This window comes from Tupaia chinensis, unplaced genomic scaffold (assembly GCF_000334495.1).
Source record: "Tupaia chinensis unplaced genomic scaffold, TupChi_1.0 Scaffold147038_1, whole genome shotgun sequence".
NCBI classification, from domain to species: Eukaryota; Metazoa; Chordata; class Mammalia; order Scandentia; family Tupaiidae; genus Tupaia; species Tupaia belangeri.
In genome coordinates this window covers 1836138-1847600 of record NW_006206889.1, presented here as the reverse complement: position 1 = coordinate 1847600, position 11463 = coordinate 1836138, and positions in this window count along the sequence as shown.

The following is an 11463-nucleotide window of genomic DNA, read 5'->3' as shown; positions in this document are numbered from 1 at the left end:
GAGGTGGTGTGAGAGGAGGGTGGGAAGGGACAGAGGGTCAGAAAGAGGGGTGGAAATAATTCTAGTTCCTAGAATTGGAAATTTATTTTTTTTGTAATGTGCATGATTGAGTCACTATGCAGTGTGTACTGGATGGGAGATCGCATTTTGTGTGCTGTGATGATGCTTAGGGAAGGAATGTAAATTGAGTTACAAAAAAAAAAAGTTTCAGGAAAAAAAAAATATATCTATTCAATGACTGCAGTAGGATATGCAGCCCCAGCTAGGTGCTACTTTATAGGATCCGTAAAGTTAGACTTGTGCTCATGGAAATGTGTGTGTCACCTGTGTTTGCTATGAGGGTATTTGGATTGATTAGGGTCTTTGGTGATTCAATAAAATGTGGGGGGAAAACAGTATAGAAAGCAAACATAGATACCAGAGATAGTGTGGGAGGAAAGCGGGAGGTGGCAGAGGGTAAGAGATAGGGAACCAAGGATGGGGGGGAAAAGCAAAACATACAGAAAACAAGAAATGGAAGATCATTTGCTGACAATAACATGTTCGTCGATGTGCTTGATTGAGACAATATACAGTATACTCTGGATGGAAAATCTCATTTTGTATGCTGTAAAGATGTACAGTGAATGAATGCAAATAAATAAATTGAAAAAAAAAACATTTTATTTATTTATTTTAAAGAATTATTTTATTTAACTTTATTTATTTACTTAAATTTGACCAGAGAGGGATAGCATGAGAGAGAGAGAGAAGGAAAGTGAGAAAGCAAGCCAACAGGTCCGGGACTTGAACCATGGTTGGCCATGTGACAGTCCATCGCCCTTCCACCACACCACCTGCTGGCCTCTGAACATTTTATTTTGAAATAACAGTAGGTTCACAAGAGTTGTTATAAATATTCCAGAGAGCACGTGTCTCCTTTACTCCGCTCCCACAATGGTGACATCCTGCAACTTAGGAAGGACAGAGCACCCCCCCAACAGGCGCCCTTGGGCAGCCCTGGATGGCTTTGCCCCCTCCCCCATCCCTGCTCCCCCACTAACTGCTGGCAGCCACCGAGCTGTCCTCTGCTTCCGTAACTGTGTCATGTGAAGAACGTAACATAAAAGGAATCGCACGTGTGTAATCTTAGAATCGGCTCTTCTCACTCCTGCAGACCCTCGTGGCTGCTGTGCGCCTCCATTACGGGCCTTTCACCACCACCGTCTTCTGTGGAGCGGGGGTGCCTGGGTCAACCGCGCCATCCCCGGTGCCACTCAGGGGATGCCAGCATTCAGGGTATATGTTTTGGGTACAGGTGGAGCAGAAGGCTTCCAGGGTGGCAATTTCCCAAGTGGGTCAAGGCTGGCGGCAGTACAGCCAGGCGCTTTCCTGGCACAGGGTTTGGTGGTGCACCGCAGCAGGGGTTCTGGGAGACTCACAGGGAGGTCTGGGCTGCTTTGAGTTCTGCCTGTTTCTCCAGCCCCCAAATCTCTGCACCCCTCACACCCTTTCCAACTGAACCCCTCTGAGAAGTTGCTGTTGTTGACAAGCAAGGACTGCAACGTGCCCTTCTCTGGGGATCAGAAGGCCAGAACGCACAGGTGGGACCGAGCCATACACGTGACTGCACAGACCTGCAGGGGAGGGCGAGGGCTGGAGGAGGGAGCGCTAGGCAGGGAGTCCAGGCCCTCACTGGAGCACGTGACCAGGGATTTGCCTCCATGCAGCCCTCCATCTTGGTCACCTAGTGGACTGGCACCCCCAAGCAAGCAACCGCTCACTGCCCTCAGAGTCCCTTCCCTTTTCTTCCTCTTTCTCTCCCCTAGCTCTGGCAGGAAACAGCTGCAGGAGATGAGGGATGGCAGCTAGTCTTGATTAAAAAAAAAAATGTTTTTTACTGTTGCTGCTGTTTTGCTGTAGGGCATGTGTGCTCACCAAAGAAACAGAAAGCGAGAAATGAGCACCCCAGAGGGAATGACCACACCACAGTCCCTTCTCTGTTCCCCTCTCAGGATTCTGGGCATGCACGCACATATACATACTTGGCATGAGTTTTTCTTAAGCCACCAGGTCCAGCACTCAAACCACAGTTGATCACTTAGGAGTCCAGCGATGTAACCATTATGCCATCTGCTGGTCCCTAGTCTTGCTTTTAAAACAAAATAAATCCTTTGGACACTTTGACTATTATGTAGGGCGTACGCTATAGAGTTTTGGAAGAATAAGTTTCTGCCATTCAGGAAATATAGGTTGAATACTATTGCATATCAGCTGTGAACCACCTGAAACGAGGCACATGTTTTTCTCCTTAGTGACTTTTTTCTAATTGTTTCCTCTTTATTCATAATAGTGTGCATGTGTACAGAGAGACAGAGGACTCTCCCCCACAGGCTGGGTTTGCCACAATCCCCTCCCGCAGCAGCCCATCAGATTTCCTCGAGGGCAAAACATAAAGTGGTGTCAAAAGCTCAGTAATGGGGGATCAGATGGAGTAATGGTTATGTCTCTTGACTCCCATGTAGTCAGCTATGGTTCGAGTCTGGACCCAGCAGCTTAAAACTCAAACGAGGCATGTGTGCATATATGCCCAAAATCCCAAGGGGAGAATGGAGAAGAGATTGCAGCATGGCCGTCCTCCCATTTCGCACTTTCTTTCTCTCTGTGTCTTTGCTGAGAATACGCGCCCTGTAGCAAAAATCTTTAAAAAAAAAAAAAATTGGAAATGGAACTTAAATAATACTTTAATACAATATTTCTTAAAAATTGAATTTGATACTAAAAACATCCACAATGGGGACCAGCAGTTGGCGTAATGGCTATGTCACTGGACTCCCATATAGTTGACTGTGGTTCAAGTCCCGGACCTAGTGGCTTAAACTCATGTTGGGCACATTTGCATGAGTGCCCAAGATCCTGAGAGGAAAATGGAGGAGAAGGGATTGTGGCATGGCCAACCCCCTTGGGGGTGATTTCTTGCTTTTTGTATCTCTCCATCTTTCTGGCGAGCGCACGCACCCTATAGCAAAAACCTCTCCAAAAAAAAAAAAAAATCCACAGTGAACAAATACCTAAATTTTAAATAAAGGCAATTCTCACCCTGCCCTGCAGCCTTGCCTCCCTCTCTCTGCATCTCTGCTGTGGGCAGCTTGATGCCAAAGTTGGGGAGGCAGAGGCCAGGGGCAGGACCAGAGCAACTGCAGAGCAGGCGGGCAGGACGGCGCTGCCTTGGCTGTGCCTTTACCCCAGATACTCTTGAGCCACTTGTCCATGGGCATCTCGCTCATCCCATGAAGGGCTGGCTCGGCTCTGGCACCGGCTACAAGCAGGCACGTCACTCCATTGTTACACATCCCCGTCCAACCTGCTGGTGCAGAATGAAGCCCAGGATGGGGTGCTGAGCCTGTGAGATGGAGAGAACACCCAGAAAACCTCTGCCACATGCAAGTCTCCATGGTGACATACCTGAAGAATAACTGGCCTGGTTTTGCCTATTCCGGACACCAGAATCTGGATCCTGGCCAGGGTTGGGGTTCAGTTCTGGGATTCACTCATAATGATGACTGGGTGGCTATCAAGAGACCTGGTGGGAACCAGCAGTTAGCATAATGGCTATGTTGCTGGACTCCCACGTAGTCGGCCACGGTTCGCGTCCCGGACCCGGTGGCTTAAAACTCACGCCGGGCATGTGTGCGTGCGTGCCCAAGATCCCGTGAGGAGAATGGAGGAGAAGAGATTGCGGTGTGACCATCCCCCCTGGGGGGTGATTTCTCGCTTTCTGACTCTATGTCTCTCTCTGTCTGGCGAGTGCACATGCCCTATAGCAAAAACCTCTCCAAAAATAAAAAAAAAGAGAGAGAGACCTGGTGACCTGGGGTCTGTTGAAAACGATGGGAGGTGGGCCAGTAGAAGGTGTGGAGGTTAAAGCGCTGGATCCCACATGGCCAAGTTGAGTCTCAGACCAGGCACATGTACGTGCATGCCCAAAATCCTGAAAGGAGAAGGAGTTGTGATGTGGCCGTTTCCCCCAAAGGGTGATTTCTCACTTTCTCTCTCTTTGTCTCTCTGTTTCTCGCTGGTGAGCACATGTGCCCTATCAAAACTTAAAAAGAAAGAATAAAAGAGAGAGAAAGAAAGAAGAAAATGGTGGAGGTCCCTGGAATGAGGCACTCATGGGTGCTGGGGTTGGCATCAGACACCACGATGCCCTCCCTACCCTTCTCATCCTTCCTCTGTCTCGAGCCTGTTGGGTGCATGGCCTCTTCAGTGACTGAGACTGAACAAGAGAAGGTCTGTATATCTGCAATTAAATGCTCTACCCCTGAGTCATAACCCCTCCTGCAGGTGGCATGGTAGTTAAGGTGTTGGATTCCCACATGGCTGACCACAGTTCAAGTCCTGAAACTGGCAGCCAGAAATTTGCACTGGGTACATGTGTGTGTGTGCCCAAAATCCCAGGTGAGAATGGAGGAGAAAGGATTGTGGCATGACCATCCCTCCAGGGGATGATTTCTCATTTTCCCTCTTGCTCTCTCTCTGGCTCTCTCCAGTGAGCACATGCACCTATGGCAAAAACAGAAAGGAAGGAAAGAAAGAGAAAGAAAGAAAAAAAGGAAGGAAAGGAAAGAAAGAAAAAGAAAGGAAGAAAAAAGAAAGAGAGAAAGAAGAATGAAGAAAAAGAGAAAGAAAGAAAAAGAGAGAAAGAAGAAATAAAGAAAAGGAAAGAAAGAAAAAGAAGGAAGGAAGGAAGGGACAGAAAGAAAGAGAGAGAGAGAGAGAAAGAAAGAAAGAAAGAAAGAGAAAGAAAGAAAGAAAGAAAGACAGACTAGGAAAGAAGAAGAAAGAAGATAAAAAGAGCCTGACCTCCCTCAGAGAAGAGTCATACGCACTCACAAGCTTTTCCCTCCAGAGACTCCGGATGTTCCTCTTCCTGGTGGAGAACTGATTGGGCACCCTGGCCCTAATCGATCTCTGGGGAGGACATACCCTCCACTGTCACCTGCCATTCATGTGGGCAACAGAGGCCACTGCTGTGGGCAAGGGGCACTTCCCTGCAAAAAGCCTCTACCTAGACAGGCCAGGGTTAGCCCGGTCTGAGATTCAAAACTTGCAGTTGGCCATGTGGGATCCAGAGCTTTAACCTCCATGCCACCTGCTGGCCCAACCTCCACCATTTTTAACAGACCCTGGGTCACCAGGTCTCTCAATGGCTACCCAGTCATTATAGTGAGCAAACCCCAGAACTGAACATCTACCCTAGCCAGGAGTCAGATTCTGGTGCCCAAAGTAGACAAAGCCAGGCCAGCTGCCCTTCAGGCATGTCACCGTGGTGTTTGGGGGTCCAACCCCTTGCTGTGAACCTTGAGGTTATTCCCCTCCCTGCCTTGGCCTATTGTTTCGTGGGGACTTGGGCCACAGGGACAGGTTCAAGGCTGGCTGAGCTGTCAGACTCCCTCAGAACCCAGAATCTGGGCCATGCTGTCCCAATGGACAGGATAGACTCATCCCTGTCCAAGGAAACTCACAGCCTGGTGACCTCAACCTGAAAGCTGGGGCCAAGGGCATTCCAATGAGGAGCCCCATTTCCTGAGATCGGAGAGGAGGAAGCCGAAGCTGACAGGGACCCTGGGCAGCCCCGTGGGGCCCTCTTGAGTGGGAGGTACTTCTTGCAAGCCTATGGCCCTGTGAGACCCACAGGAAAGACCATTCCAAGGGTGACAGTTCTGCCACTCTGACCTCAAACAGGGCGCTGGCCACCATACAAGGGGCTGTCCATCCCTGCCAGCCATGAGAGCCTGGTGAGGTGGGGTCTGCCCCGTGCACCCCAGAGGCAGGTGGACCTGACCCTGCCTTAGCTCTAGAGGAAATGCAACCCCTGGGGAAGGGGTGAGTCCAGAAAGGAACTTGGACCTGGTGCCCTGGCACAGCTGCTCCTCAGCAGTCAGCAGAACAGAGGTGGGGCCTTGCCTGCGCAGTGGCTGTAGAAGGGACATGGCGGTCACGTTACCATGTACGAACGCATCATGCCATCTGTGCTGAAACCAGCATGCTATGCTCTGGCCGCAAACCAGCCACCTCAGGCAGCCATGGCACGATACTGGCTGATTCTGAGAGCCTATCCCCTCACCCCCATGGCAGGCCCTGCAGCTGGAGCCCAGACTGCCCTGCACCCCTGTCCCCACAAACACATGACCAGCCCTGGAGTGAGCTGAGCATCATGGAAGACACCCAGCCAACCTGGCAGGGCCGTCTTGGCTCCAACCTGAAATTGCTGCTGAAGCAAACACACGTGGTGGATCTGGTTTCTAATTTCTGGGGACTGAGTCGGACTGGTGCTAGGAGAGGTGAGGAGGCCCTGGGACTGAAACCACTTTCAGAAGGCCCGCTGGCTCCGTGAGAGCATAGGAGCTATCCTACCCTCACTTCAAGGGGGTTAAAGATGACACCATCTGGAAACATCAGGCCAAAAGCAGCCCCAAGGGTCCCAAATGCTCTCCATATGAGGCAGTGTGGCTGCAGCCCTGCCTGGTAGCCCCGGGCAGAACAGGTCCTTGGCTTGTCCAGCACCTTCCTCAAGACCCATCCAGTGAGATCCTGCCACACCACCTGGTGACCTGACAACAGGAGGTATCACCCAGCGAGCAAACTCACGGCCCTGCACTGAAGGCACTGGTGACCTCAGAGTCAGACGCCAGGCCCAGGTCGCACTCTGCCCTTGCCCAGCAGGGCAGCACCTGCCCATGCCGAGTGCACAGACTTCCATCTGGAACCACCCGGCTTTGCCATGGCACCGGGACACACTGCTGTTCCTGCCTTTGTACCCGCCCCAAGCCCTGCAGCCTGTGGCTGGTGCTCCTGCTCCCCTCCTGCAGCTGGGCCCCCTGCTGGCCGAACATTCCAGGGACTCTCATCAACCCCCAGGCTGCCAGGGTCCCACTGGGGCTGTCCAGGCCCTAAGGAGAGGAAGAAGCAGGTGGGAGAGAGGCAGTCTGGGTGTAGAAGCTCCTCGCTGAGCTCTGCAGGGTGCCCAACCACCCTGGAATTTTCATAGAGAGAGGGTTCAGGAGCCGGGGGAGGTGACTGCTGGTTGGAGGAGAGACCCCAGGAGGGCAGGGGCTCAGTGGCCATCACCTGGTGGATGATGACAGGGCCCGTGCTCTGGCCCCACACTGGCTGAGGCTGAGCGTGTGAATGAACTGCACAGGCTGGAAGCATGCTCTTGGCTGGGGAGCTCCTTCCTGGGCGGCCCGTCTCTGTGCTCTAGGCTTGACCGTGGTCTGGTTCTGGACTCCACACAGCCCCACACAGACCTTACAGTGCTCAAGTCCATGCGGAGGCCAGGCAGACTCCAGGGTAGGGACACTGTGGCCAGCTCTATGGCCAGGGGTGGCCGGGTCCTTGGAGGGCTGGAGTGAGGCTGGAACCTAAGCGGCCTTGCCTCTTCCTCCTTCCCAGTGATGGCTCAGCTCTAACACCCCTAACAGGAGGATTCACGCGATTTGCTTTCCAATTTAATTGCTATTCCAAGCACCTTCCAGCATTCAGTTCCTTGCTGCTTCCAGCCTGGGTTGTCCCTCTATTTATAGTTGGCTATTTAAAAGACACAAATTACTACTGTAATGCAGCCTTTGAATTTCAAGAGAACTCTGGAGAAGACAATTAGCTGAAACATTTGCTAATGAACTTCACGTCTCTGGCAGGTTAGCAAAAAACACTGCCTCTTTTTTCTCAGGAGATGAGTGTACTTTCCTGTTGCTAGAGGCTCTCCAAAAATATAACTTCTTTTAAATTCACTGCTCACTGTGTTTCTCTGAGGCAGGGGCACGTTCCTCTCCCCAGCTGCCTGTCACCCAGGAAGGAAATGCTGTCTCTCCATACGGGGGTCTAGAAGCAGTTCAGGACTTCTCCACTGGGTTCCAGTCTCTGATTCCATGCCAGCCTCCTTACTTCCTCCTGACGCAGGCCAAGCAGAATGGGAAAATGCTGAGAATCACATCCTTGATGTGTGTCCGCAGCTGCTCTGTGCCAGGCAGCCCGCTCTGTGCCTCCCATGTATTAAGTCACTGAATCCTCAAATGACCTTAGAGGTGGGTCCTGCTGCCGCTCCCTGCCTACCCAGAAGTGTCCTTTAGCTCAGCACCTTGGGCTGGGGACGCCTGCTCCAAGGAGGCTGCTACCTCACCTGTGAAGTTACCTGCGGGGAAGTACCCCAAGTCTGCACAGGTGTGGAAGAGTTCCATATCATGGCAAAAAAGTCCCTAGAAGGGGTGAGGGTAAGAATGTGGGCACCTGCTGGATTCAAAGAGTGCTTGGGACAGCTAAGGAGCCTGACAACTGGAGTAGGAGATGTTCTAGGTAAATAGGAGCAGGAAGTCCTGAGATAATGGCAGAAGGACACCTGCCACACAAATCGCAGCTCATCGAGGGTCACAGCCAGCTCACTCCAGACTCACTCTGGACTCTCCAGAGTTCCACCCCACTCTGGGAAGGGGAAGTTATCTCACTTTTTTATTACCTTGGTTTTTTTTTTTTTTTTTCCACATGACCTAGAGAGATGGAGCCAGCAGGTAGCGTGGAGGTTAAGGCACTGGAGCTCACCTAGCCGACTATGTAGTTCAAGTCCTGGACCTGGCAATTTGAAAATCATGCCCAGTGTGTTTCCATGTGTGCTCAACATCTCAAGATTTTGATTTTTATTTTGATTTTGGGGGAATGGAGGAGATGGGATTCCAATGTGGCTATTGCTCCTGGGGGCAGTAATTTCTCACTTTCCCTCGCTCTGTCTCTCTCTGGTGAGCGCACACGTCTGATAGCAAAACCTGAAAACAAAACAAAAGCCTAGAGGTTATTATTGTTCCTCCTGCCATCCGCATATGCACACAAGAATTCCCGCTTGGTCAACATCCCACGTCCCACTAGTGGCATTAAACTGGTACACGCAGAATGGCCCTTCAAAGTCCACACTGGGCATGCTATGACGTCCCCCATCAAGTAATGAAATTCTCTTACCTGATGAGAAGTACCAGGTACAACAGAAGCCCCCCACCCCGAAATCAAGCAAGCGAGCCGGCTCGTTGACAGACCTCCCTGGTGAGTACTCGTGGGAAGCACACACTGAGATAACACCCAGCCTTCCCAGCACTGGTGTTCTCGGGACAGCTGCCATTCAGTCGCCTTTCTGGCATGGGTGTGTTTTTGTGTTAGAATCTTCACTTTTCGGGACCAGCAGTTAGCATAATGGCTATGTCGCTGGACTCCCACGTAGTCGACCACGGTTCGAGTCCCGGACCCGGTGGCTTAAAACTCATGCCGGGCGTGTGTGCGTACGTGCCCAAGATCCCAAGAGGAGAATGGAGGAGAAGGGATTGCAGCGTGGCCATCCCCCCTGGGGGGGTGATTTCTCGCTTTCTGTCGCTCCGTCTCTCTCTGGCTGGCTGGCGAGTGCATGCACTGTATAGCAAAAACCTCTCAAATAAATAAATAAATAAAATCTTCACTTTTCTATTAAAAACTTCCTATTTTATTTGTGCTTGTGGCTTTATTTGAATCTCAGGTCTCTAACCGTAGAGATCAAGGCTCAAATAACCAAGTATTTCCTTCTTTCCCTTCTACTTATTTATTTATTTATTTATGTTTAGGATTTTGCCATAGGGTGTGTGTATTCGCCAGAGAAAGACAGTGAGAGGGTAAGTGTGAAATCACCGCCCCAGGGGCAACGGCCATTCCCTCAGTCTCTTCTCTTCCATCCTCCTCACAGGATTTTGGGTACTTACACACACATGCCCGGTGTGATTTTCAAGCTGCCAAGTCTGGGACTCAAACTATGACTGGCCAAGTGGTAGTCCAGTACCTTAACTGCCATGCCACCTGCTGGCCCCAGAAGAACCAAGTATTTCACACACTTCCCAGCTTTCCTGTCTGATAACAGTTTGAGTGAGGGTGGAGCTCTGGGGGTCACAGCCTATCACAGAGGTGACTGAGGCTCTTTCTGGGGTGAGGGGTGGTGGGCAAGAGGAGACAGGCTTGTGGGCAGAGCAGGAAAGCTGTCCCCCTCAAGCATGTCCATGCACAGCCAGCCTGAGAGGAGCCTCCAGCCCCTTCTGACCAATGAGACAGAAGATCAAGTTGCTGGGAGCCCCTCCTGGTCCATGGCCCACTCCCCTCCATCCTTTGGGTGAGCTGGGCTATCCCGTGCCCTTGCATCTAGAGCTGACCATTTCAACAGCCTGGGATTGCTACCTCGGGACTCTTGTTAAGTGAGTTGCTAACACACCTTAGGGGGTCACTCCATTTAGCCTCAGGGTGGCCCCTCCTAGCCCAGTGGAGGCTTCAGACCCAAGACTGGCAAACACTGGTTTGGGAAACAGCAAGCAGCAAGCAGCTCACCTGGAGCTGCTCCCCACAGTGGGACAGCCACGGAAGGACCATGGAGTGTTCTGCTGCCGACAGAGCGGAATTTGGCCTTCCGGAAGTGTGTGGCCACTACACCTTTCACCAGGATGTATGTCCTTCTGGGCTGTAAGGGGGTGAGCCCGACGTCTGAGAGGGCTTGTCCATAATGTTAACTAATTCCAAAGAACACCCAGAAGTCCAGCAGGGGAAAGTAAGTTTGCTTACATAGGAAAGAATACTCAGCTGATGGCTGAGTGGAGAGTGGTCCCAATTAGCCACCATGAGTGTAGGCTCAAGTTACATGTGTTAAAATCAAAGAGTACAGGGGACCAGCAGATGGCATAACGGTTACATTGCTGGACTCCCACGTAGTCAATGGCGGTTCGAGTCCTGGACCCAACAGCTTAAAACCCATGCTGAGATGAGGCCAGCAGGTGATGTGGTGGATAAAGATGCTGGATTATGACATGGCCAACCACGGTTAGAGTCCTGGACCTGGTGGCTTGCTTTCTCACTTTCCCTTTATCTCGCTCTGATAAAGTTAAAAAATAATAACAAATGGAATTAAATAAACGATTATTTAAAAAACAAAAACAAAACCCTCACATTGGTTGCATGCCCAAAATCCTAAAAGGAGAATGGATTGTGGTGTGGCCATCCCTCCTGGAAGGTGACTTTTCACTTTCTGTCTCTCTCTGCACATGCACCCTATAGCAAAAAATCTCTCTGGAAAAAAAGAAAAAAATCAAGGCCCGCACCAACTCAAGACAATCCAGGTTAAATGAGGACCAGCCAAGAGCTGAGAACTGTTAAAGCAGAGTGCTGGGGACACAGGACAGTGACATGTTGGCAGTTTCCCAGGATAAAGACATTTTTCACCCGTGTGAGTAAGCATGTTGAGGACTCATCATACAGTGTGGAGATGAGGGAGGGCACTGCTTTAAGGGGTGGACAGGATGGTTTCCTGGGCACTGTGCACCCTCACAGTGGATACTACAGAGTCCATAAACTAGGGGGGCCACCATCAGCACACACCTTTCCCCTGGGGCCCAGCCACCATTGTCCTATTCCTAACACCCAGATGGGTCTGAG